Here is an 11,778-nt window from a genome sequence, read left to right as displayed (position 1 = left end):
CCTTATTACAATTATTTCTTGTTTCAATTATTCCATATTTATTCACATTATATATGAGACTTTGCAATGTGTGCTAAACTGAGAAGTGCAAGAAACTTTAATGTATATGCATTCTGAATAGCTATTTATAACCATATTCATTTTTAGTGTACTGGGAACAGTTCAATATTTATCATGAAAAGAGTTGGACAAGCAATAGGAAATCTCTTCAGACTATTTGCAGAAAGTAATTTTCCATCAACTCATATTTCTGAAAAGTAACATGTCATTATGATCATGCTTTTAATTCAGGGCAATTATGTAAATTGTCAAGGTATATTGACATCTTGGATAATCTCCAAGTAAAGATTAACTTCTTGGAGGGGCTACAATGAAAATCGTAAATACTTTAGAAAAAGTTGCCATAGAAATGTATATATTTGCCAACGCAATTTATTATCTGGTGCTGTATCTAATCAATATAAAAAAAAAATTCTGAGGTAAGCTGTTGAATTTTTTTGCTCTGGTACTACAGTTATTTTTTGTCTTGCCGCAGATCTTTAAATTGTACAGATTTGGTGATACACATTATGGCAGATAAACAAAGATTTCTAGATTTGAGAAGAAAAAAATAGTATGTTGATTTGTGAACCAGCTAGAGGGGATATTATCTTAAATATATTTTAAGCCACACACGCTATTGGATATATCTGAATGATATTTGCATATATTTGCTCAAGAAAAAAACAAATAAACAAGGCAGCAGATTTTCTCAATGTGTGAAGATTCAGACAGTTTCTGGAACTGTAAAATTTGTTGTCTCTTATTTAACTTTTGCTGCCTTTTGATTACTTTCCAAGATGTGTAAATAATGTTGCCTTTGAGATGAGAAGGAACAGACATTTGAAGATCGAAGGTTGGTTGTCTCAAAATCGTTCTTGTTGACCAGAGTTTCTTTTCATAATAGTCCACTATGCATCAAGAATTAACAGAAGTTGGCTTTTAAAACCTTCATTGCCAGGCTGGCAGTAGGTTGTACGTGTGCAAAGATTTTTAATTCTGTGCGCCTGGCATAAAGGCGTTAGCTCAAACGCATGCTTCACAAAATGCACCCGAGAATTAACGCCCTTGTACATTACTAACGGGAATGGGAATTTACATATATAAAGCCGAACGTCCTTATGTCAGCCAGGAGACAACATGATCATAAAGCGTTGATTGGTGCTGTTAAATAAATGTACATGTTCATGAGAGCATTAAGGAATATACACTGCTTAGTTTTAAGGCACAATTCATTTCCCTATCACTCTGACTTATACATGTATGTCACTCCATTAAGTCAGGGGTGCTACTTTTCAGACTAAATTCGGGATTCAGACTTTTTAAAACATATTTTGGTCTTAGAAAGTGATGATTTTTAGACTTTTTAATCATTTGTAAGTGGTATCCCTGATAAGTAGAAGAATATTGTAGTGTAAATTTTATTATCATCAATACACGATGAGCCATGAATTTCAGTTATTGGTAAGCGCATGTCTGCATTGCTACATATGGATGAATGTCAATATTGTTGGTCAGTATCATTGAGTTAGTTCCTTTCAGGTATACCTAGGTGTGATCATGTGATGTTCCTAGACTTTAGAGAATCAAAGTAACTCAAAGTATTTTCCCCCTCCTGTGTGCCCCACCCCCCAAAAATGAAGAAGTAAATAGATGGATAGATAAATAATAAATAAATAAATAAATTAATTAATTAATTAATAAATGAGTGATAAAATTATCAATATATAATCAATGAATACAAAATGAAATAATATAAAACAAAGTTGATAATCGAAAAAATCAACCAAGCAATAAAAAATAACTTAAGAATTCAAACATATTACAAGGTACATACATATACATTATCCAAACATCACATTTACTACTTCTTTTTAATTTCTTCTTTAAAATGAAGTGAATGTCGGAAAATTGAAAATAGAGGTGTACACATGGTTTTAATAGTTCCTTAGTAAAGACATAATGAATGAAAGGGAAACAGATTGGGATCTGCAAAGAAGCAGCATTGAAAGTTCAAAATTCATTTTTTTTTTTTTTTTTTTGGGGGGGGGGGGGTAGTGCAGTCAATAAAATCATTGATTTGAATACTCTGTAGGATATTGAGCATCTCATATAAATAGCAATTTGTAGCATGGGGAGAGGCTATTAATGCCAATGCAACCCATTTTTTCAAAGAGTTTTAACACATTCAGTGGATTTAATACTACTCCTCGGAACATTATAGAGTGCTTTAACCCATGTTTGGCCAAATTTGGTGCCAGCCGAACCTCTGGAGAATTCTTGGTACAGTAATTCTCTTTGGTTGTAATTACCTCACTCCAATTTGATCTGACTTCGATTTCCTCTTAAGGGGGTTGTTTCTTTTTGGTTGGCAGTGCCAGTTGCCTTTCAAGCGTCTGATACTGTTTCTTGAAATGTCACCTGAGGTTAAGAACCAATAGCATTCAAGCATTGTAGGCACAAGCCGTTGGATTGTCGAAAACACACTAGAGGGGTCTGAATATTTAGCCTACTTGATGCTGAAGGAAACTATGTGCTTTGTAGCCTTACGAATTTCTCACAGTAAGTTAGAATTTGCTTGAAACCCTTTTTCAAGACATAATACATGAACATACATTTTGGTGTTGAACTTTCCGTAGGAAAAGGCTCAAAGTGCTTGGATTGTTGAAATGAAACAAAAGGGGTCTGATTTTTAAGCATACGGGGGCCTGGATGGAAGTTTGTACCATATGGCCTGACAATATAGCACTATAAGTTAGAGCTTGTTCGAGACCCCATTCCAATATGTACATACATGTACATGTTGGCATTGAAATAGCACCTTTCTATATAAACATGCTTGAAGTGCTTCAATACATTGTGTATATGAAATTTAGAATAAATCTCTCCAAATGCTTGTAATGCTCATAGAGGAAAATACTCGGAGAGAAGATTGAAAAGTTTTTAGTGTGTTTGAATAAGTATACAGAACATACCTGTTCATCAAATTGTCATTAAGAGTCAGCTAGCAGACCAATTTTGTAGTAGTTTTTTATTTCCTTATTCATTTTCCTGCTGTGTATTTGGTATCTGAAGAAAAAAAGCCAACTTCTGCTGAATATTTTGATGTTGCTGCACTATTATTACAACAGAAATCTAATCTACATCTCTCCACATAGATGTATATCTTCTTTGTATAAAATGGAAAAAAATCACTGCTTTTCAGGAAGCCAGATCTTTGTGTTTTCTACTTGCCTTCCCTTTATGGTGATCGGTGTGCTATTTATCAGATGTGTATAATCTTCAGTATTTTAAAATGCCGAGAAAAGAGGAAAATATTTTGTCATATTTTCTATTATAGACGTGATATGTGTATTTAGGTCAGTAACTTCATATGGATTTTTTCTTTATCTTTTTTCCTATGGCAAAGAATAAAAGAGTGTCATTTTTAAGTTTGATATATGTGTATAAATGGGTAGTTAGATAAATTAGATGTTACAGTTTATCGTTTAAATAAATAGAGATAGTTGATGTTCTTATTTTTCATGATTTTTAATATATCTTGTTTATGGTACTAACTGTATGTGAGTTAATTGTGAAGAAAAGTTGTCAATATATTTCAATATATATATCTAATGCTCTTTCTTTTGCACTTGATATTCAAATTTGTATTATTTGTTAGAATGTTCATCTTATATTTTCTTTGGAATAGCCAATGTCATTTTCTTGTATATCAATTCTTCATTTTAACTGTTGATTCTTTCATTTCCTTGTTGAATGTATTCAAATGGTGTATTTCTTTTTGAGCCCTTTTGATTATGCATATTTGTACAAACATATTTATGTACATAAAATTGCATTTACATTGTAAACATTTCTTATTTTAAGCGTTCTCATTTGCATTTTAGACCTTGCTTTTTCATACATCTCATGATTTCATTTGATTTTCATTAGAGTAGGAAGTTTATTTGTTCATATATGAATTCTGATATCATTTTTGTTTTTGCATTTTACATGTCAAGAACCAGCTTTTAATTGTTTCATGTTCAGTAATAGGTCCATGGTTTTCCCCATCATAAATTCCAAACTAATTGCCATTCACATTTCAAGTGGGAAAATGACATAAAGTAGAAGAAACAAATAATACTACGTCCCAATTTGGAAACGGAAAAGTTAATTTTTAAAAAACAACAGAATTAATTATTTTCTTAATGAGTAAACTTAATAAGAAAGTGCAAGTGCCCCTCTTAGAATTTTTTTTGGAAAGGGTAGAAATTAAAATTTTCCATGATTATTGTGACAAGTTGGTTTGAAATGATAATTTAAAAAAATTGTTTCATAATAATTTGAAGACTCAAAATAACAGTAGATATTACTTTGTTATTTTGAATTGATTGGAAATTTGAGTACAATCATGACTCTTGCCAATTTGTAAGCTATACTAATCTTGCCCAAACAGTAAGCAACTCATAAATCAGTAGCTTTTAGGATTATTAGACGGCAGATTTTTAGAGTCGGTATGTAGGTAAATCAGTAGGCAATGATGTCAAAGAATTACTGCAAAACAAACAATTTTTATTTTCATACACATTCGGTTTGAATTCCTTGGGTTTATCTACATAAAAATTATAGAATAAATGAATCTATGTTAAATCGATAAGAACTAGAAGTTATGTTGGTGTAAAATGTCTTTAGCACCATACATTAATCTGTTGATATGGGGCAAAACCTCCCCAAGCACCACGCATTGTGAATTAAGTGTGTTTCTATGTGGATGCAATATTTAAAATACGTTGCTAAGACCCCCCTATTTCATTGACAGTACAAATTGATAGGTAAGCATTCATGAAAATGGATTACAAATAGTTTTATTTTGCTTTCAATTATTAACATGCAGTCTTTCACTCAAAATAAATCAGATAAAATTGATTTCAGGTGTATTTGATAGTATTATTACGCACATCCCACCCTTTTATGTCTCAATAAATAATCGCATAATAATATGCATAAATGCTTTAGTTAGATAATGTAGAGATTTGATGTGTACATGCATTATGAATAGGTAGATATGCTTACTTGCCAAAATTACACCATCATTTTGTTCTTCAGTCTTAATCTTCCCTTTGTGTTTAAAACTGAGATAGGCATTATCGTAGTTATTAATTTTTTTTTCTGTGGCCATATCTGTTTTTTAAATAAATATTTGCTCCTGGATATTTTTAATGGGCCAAAATCAACCTAGACATTAATACTTGCAACTCACATGGTATTTTGTATTTCTTGCCCTCTTCCAATTCTTAACCTCTGCCAGATTCAAAGTGTAATAAATTTCCAACTTATTGGAAAGAACTAATATTTTTGTGCCAATTTTCAGTTTATTCCAATGCAAGGTTATCTATCTATTCTAGCAAATTTGCAAGGTGCATTTAGATTTTCCTCATGATAAAAAGATGGAAAGTGCACAAACGGACTCCTTATTAAATGGTATCCCAAATTAAAATATTTGTTTAGAACAATTTATCCCAATCTAAATATGTAACTTTTGCTTCATGTAAAACAAATCACATGGTTTTTGTTGACAATGTAATATTACACAAGTAATGTTCTTCCTTGTGGTTTTTGTGCTTCCACACAAGTTGTTCCAAAAAAGAAATTGCAGGTAACTGTTTATAGATATGGATATATCAATTATGATAATAATTCAAAGGTGTTCAAAGTCGTTTGTTGGAAAGAAGGTATAATATAGATTTGTTGAAAATTGTTCTTTTTTTTACCAGAAGTATGATGAATATATTTACAACATTCATTTGCGGTGTTGAGATACTTTTCAAGGCTTGAGGTGTTTTATATATATTTGGGTTTTTAAGATACCATAGTTTTATTGGATGTTTCTTACAAATTAATATTATTTTATTGATAGTTGGCTATAGGTCTATATATACTCGTACATTAATGTTGTGCCATTACTACATTGAGTTGTTCAGATTTTGTTTAGGATTGATGTTGGCATAGCGATCCTGGGTAGTTATAAATACATTCAATAGATTTCAAAAATTATATTTTTACTGGAGCTATTTTGAGCGCCCCCCAGCAGACTTACCAATATCATGATCTGAAAGCCTAGAAAATAGGGCCACATGCAAAAGTAAAATAGCAGACACGTAAAATCATTCGCGTTTATTTTTTCTTTGAATGGAATATGTTGGGACATTATGATTTTTTTCATATTTTTCTCATAATTGTAGTTTTAAACAGATCCAAAACTTATAACTTAGTAGAATGGTTGAAATGCCTCGGATATGTTTGTCAAAAGTCTATAAAATATACTTAAAGGCTACCTCTTTTGCAGAAGACGATAAAACAACTTATACAAAGCAGGACTTGTAGCATATTTTTTGTCATTTCAGATTTCCTGTTTCATTTTTGTCATTAAAAATTTATCAGTACATCAGTGGCTTCCAAATTTTAATATGTGTATTTGCAGAAAAAAGGAAATATATGTCTTAACCTTGATTCTAAACAAAAAAATATACTTGTAAATATTGTGGGAAAGTATGTACATGAGTGTTCTAAGTTGTATTTTAACCTGCCTTTTATTGAAGAGAAATTAATGGAAGTCTGGCTTGGAATATGTAATTTGTTTAACATTTGTTTAAAGAACCCCGGCTGTATATTTAGAGTACCGTAGACTGAGTTGTTAATATTTGTTTGTTTCTTTTTGTTTTGAATGTGTTGTTGCATTCATAACCATACAATCGTGTACAGTAGTTACAAGTAAGATTAGCAGTTATTGTTATTGCAGTCATGAGTAAAAACAAATTTAAAAAGCAGTAAAATATAAGTTATTTTATCATAATAAATCAGTTTGTATTCACTATCTGAACGTACAGTTTAGGGGATCGTCTCACCTTTCAAAATACAAGGTAAATGTATTGAATGTATAGTGTATATTTGTGTGAAAGACAGTTGAATATTATGGGCAATGTCAGCATTTGTTTAATATGACAAGAGTTATACTGTCACTTGAAAAAGTCAATGGGACAATTTTAATATTTCTGTTATTGCCAACAGATCAATAGGGGTGTTGGATTCGATTTTTCTTGCAAAAGAAATGTTCTTCATTTTGGGATTTTGAAATTTCTGGAGTATATGCTCGATACTATATGAGCAATCCATACCTTAGGTAATACACTGCCGTGTTTATAACGATGTGTACATTAAATGATGAATTTGATAGTGTATTATTCTGCAAAGTGACAAAAATCCTTATCTGTTATAAGATGCAGCATTTAGGTATAAATTGAAGAAGTAGACCTCGCCGTATATGAAAGAATAAGTTTCTTTTTTTTTTTACAAATAAATGCCTAATGCTTTTTCCATTGGGTAATGGTTTAAGATTCCATACAGAATCTTTGTCTAATAATCAACTACTGTATGAATGTGTAAATAATAGCATATGCAACATGGGCTTTTTAATTATATCCTAACCTCTGAATTAAAAAAAATTGCTTTTAAGAAAAAGGTTTACAAAAACGTCTTGTATGACTTTCCCAATAATAATAATTTTCTGCTTGGAAAATTGTAAATATGATAATGCTGCTACACAATAGTCTTCTCAATCAGTGTTTATTAATTTCTATCCTCGTTCTCATGCCAATTATGTTATTGCTCAATAGTGTGTATGTTGCACGCTATTGTTTTATGTTTACCATTGTAATTATACCATTCATATCTTTTGTTTTGCATGCTTTGAAAACCATTAAAATGCTATTTACTCTGAAAAAATATAAGTGTAATTGATATTCTTTTGTTTTTTGTTTGTAAGAAGGGGAGGAGGAAGAAGGAAGTGAGTTTAGCAGTGTGTTTGGATAAACATCTTGAGGTTATAGAAAGGAGAAATCGATTTTGAATTACCAACCTTGGTTGAGGGATGTGGTTGTATTTATCTGATACTACAGTCACACTGCCAAAGCCGACTCCGGACCGACCAAATCTATTATGTTATTACTGACATTATTATTTGTTTGGCGTCACCTGTGCCTGGGAGGCAGTGCTTCCACTCTTCCCGAAATCCAGGAAATTCCGGTAGTTTTGCTATTTTCCAAGATCATTTTGGGAAGTTATCAATTCCAAGAATGATATTATTTTCTGAATATGTCAAAATCTATCTCAACATAGGATCTTTGTAATGAAAATGTCGACATTTTTGCTTGCTCGCTTGCAATTCTTTTTCCTGATATACGTCTTTGGTCATATTTCGCCCCTCAAAATGTTTGGCTCATTACGGCACTGGGCCCTATATTTCATCTTTTTTGTGTGTAGAAGAGAAGTATAACATCTTATGAAAGGCTGGAGAACATTTGTAAAATTCTGAGATATTTTGTAACATTACAGTAACTTTCAGAGTAAATTCCAGGAGGTTTCGTTTTGAAAAGTGGAAGCACTGCTGGGAGGTGAAAAGAGAACTGAATCCCTTTGACACACAGGTCTCTCCCCGATATAACCGATTAGGAGGGATGTAGGTGGACCACTACACTGGGGTCTCCCCCTACTCTTATCCGAATAGTACAGTGGGTTTTTAATGTGCACAGGTATTGACTCTCCTCTACAAGGGGCCTCCATGTAAAGTCCTATCCAAGGGACAGAGTTTTTCCCACTTTGACATAGCCTGCATCTACGGAACAGGGGAGGTACATTTATGCACAATGCAGGCCTCTGTCATCTGCCCAGGGTGGACTCGGAACCCATAACCTTTGGTTGGACAGGCAGATGCTTTATACCTTGGTCACATTTGTTCTACGGCGGCCGCACGGCGAGTCGAAAACAGCCGTTTTAACATTGTTTTGTACCAGCTACATATAGGTGGTTTGAATAAAAATGAATAAAACGGCTGTTTTCGACTCGCTGTACGGGCGCCGTAGAACAAATGTGACCAAGGTATTACCGGATGAGCCAACTTCGCTCTCAATAAGATACCATTTGGTCCGTTTGGAGTCGCTTCAGTTTGTGACTGTAGCAAGACAGATTTTGCCCTTGAATAATTACCACTAGGTTGAGCCTATTACAAGTTTTGGGGAATCCCCCAAAAGTGCATACCCAATTCATTACTAGATTATCTCGATTTCTATCCCCTAGTATGGGGATTTCATTTGATAAATTTTGCAATTGTATATGAGAATTTCTTTTGTGTGCCCAATTGAAATAAAATATGCATATTCTGCTCTTTTTAATACACATGTCAAACTAATTCTCAAGCATGGAATGGACTAAAAACTTAAGGATGTAATCTTTGTTTTGTAGTATCTGACATGGGATGCATAAATGGCTATTTTATTTAAGAAAAAAAGTACTGACTGGGGGCTTGATATCCAAGTTAGAGTTAAAAAAGAATCGACGGGAGCTAGACTTAGCGAGATTTAAATGATATTCAAGGATAATTCTAATTATTGACCATGTTTACTCAAATTTTTTTTAAGGTTTAAACTATGCCCTTTTGGTTTAGCAGGAACATGTAGATGATGAAGATGGAAAAGAAAAGGGGAAAAACTGAAGGAGAAAGAATAACAAGATGGGAATGAAGTTCAAAGAGAAAGAGGGTAAGAGAAGGGAAAGAAAGAGGCAAACAGAAAGAGAGAGAGGGGAAATGAAGATAATATGGAAGAAAGTAAGAATGAGAAAATTTCAATAAAAATACTCCCAATCTACATGCCGTATATGAGATGCTGGGTAGAAGTGGCAGAAATGACAGATGCTGAAAATGGGAAAGGGTTAAAAAGAATATACATGTATATTCCAATTTGATGTAATACTTTTTTTATTGAAAGGTTAGTGTTCTTGGTATCTTGTAAGTGCCTCTCAGTTTTCCTATAGAATAAGCCGTTGTTATGACATTTTTATTGCGTGGGGGAATGGGATATGATCGAAAAAGTGCTCGACTTGCAAAGAATCATTTTAAAATCCAATCAATCTACACTTTGGGCCATGCAAGAGAAGGGATACTTGAACTGGGCCCCGTAACACAAAGGTTAGCGATTGATCGCTAAATGAAATGACATATCAAGATCATCGTTGCATGTGCATATTGCTCAGTAGACTGATTGGGAACCAATCAGAATTGCTCTTTCTAATTAGCCATTAATCGCTAACCTTTGTGTTACAGGACCCAGATGAACGTGACCTACCACCCCAAAACCACCAATAAGTCGCCAGGTAAGGTTCTCTGTCAATAGCCAAAATAGTAATTTAGTCTCCACAAACCAAAACAAAAAAAAATAGCTTCTCTGAAAGAGCAATTATTCTTCTACATACTGTGAAAATTTGAAGTTGTGAAGTTGAATAAAAGAAAAGATACGAGTTTCTTGGACACTACTTTTTCGGACTGCTTAGAAGTTTCACTGAGATTACACCGTATGCATTCGCACGCTTGAGTGAATCCCCAACTTCAAACCTTGTTTCTCCTTATTTCAATCCTTTCAATCTCTTGCCCCCCGTCTGTGGAACAAACTCCCTCCATCTCTTCAAAACCTCTCTTCTCTTGACCTCTTCAAAAAACATCTCAAAACACACTTATATAACCATAAACCTTAACTTGTCTTATGCAATCAACAGCGCTTTGTATCCTCTGGAAAAAGCGCTATATAAATCCAATTATTATTATTATTTTTATTATTATTTTTAAGCTCTTGCTGAATTTCCTCAGCATTCAATCAAGTACTTGTAATGGTTATTGTTGGTCAATATTAACATATTATATATCATTTTAAAACTGAGGAATGAACTTCCAAGCCCAATAAAAATCTCAATATTCATTTTGGTCGACTAATTGTTGGTTTTGAGGTGGCAGGTCACATATTCTACATGGCGTTTTTCAGATTTCTTTTGTTGAGATTGAATGGGTCTCCATGATGGGGTCAAGCAAAACTCTTCGAGAGGGCCCAGAAAGTAGGAACAAAAATTTGGAATGAAAGTTATCTATTTTAGGGCAAGAGAGGGAGACATGCATATATGAATTACACACAGCTTGGGTGGCAAAAGCTTCAATCTAAAAAAATATATATATATTATTCAGGAAAGTAAAAATAAAACTTGATATATATCCCTTCCTTTTCATGTGACTAAGCATTGTAGTGGCTTGCATTTTAATAGTGAAATACATCCTGAAAATATAAATTGATTAAAGAAAATTTAAGCTAAATGTAATAACAAGAAGATTAAAATTTTGCAATATTTTGATGAGATGGTTCTTTACAATGCTGGTCTCCTTTAAAGGTCAAGTTCATCCCAGAAAAATGTTGATTTGAATCAATAGAGAAAAATCAGAAAAGCACACTGCTGAAAATTTCATCAAAATTGGATGTAGAATAGGAAAGCTATGACATTTGAAAGTTTCACTTATTTTTCACAAAATAGTTATATGCATCACTCAGCAATATGCAAATAGAGTCAGTGATGTCCCTCACTATTTTTTTTTCTTATTTGAATTATAAAATATTTCCATTTTTACAGATTTGACAATAAGGACCAATTCGGCTGAACAATAAAATGTTAAACAATAGTAATCCACTTATTCAGGGGGAAATAAAACTTTTAGAATTAGAATTAAAATTTTTCATATTTCATATAATAAAATACGAAAGAAATAGTGATGTCATCAGTTCCCTTATTTGTATACTGACCGCGATGTGCATATAACTATTTTGTGAAATTAAGAGAAAATTAAAAATGTCATAACTTTCTTATTTTACATCCGATTTTGATGAA

This window comes from Lytechinus pictus, chromosome 18, assembly GCF_037042905.1.
Source record: "Lytechinus pictus isolate F3 Inbred chromosome 18, Lp3.0, whole genome shotgun sequence".
NCBI lineage: Eukaryota > Metazoa > Echinodermata > Echinoidea > Temnopleuroida > Toxopneustidae > Lytechinus > Lytechinus pictus.
This window is presented reverse-complemented; position numbering follows the sequence as displayed.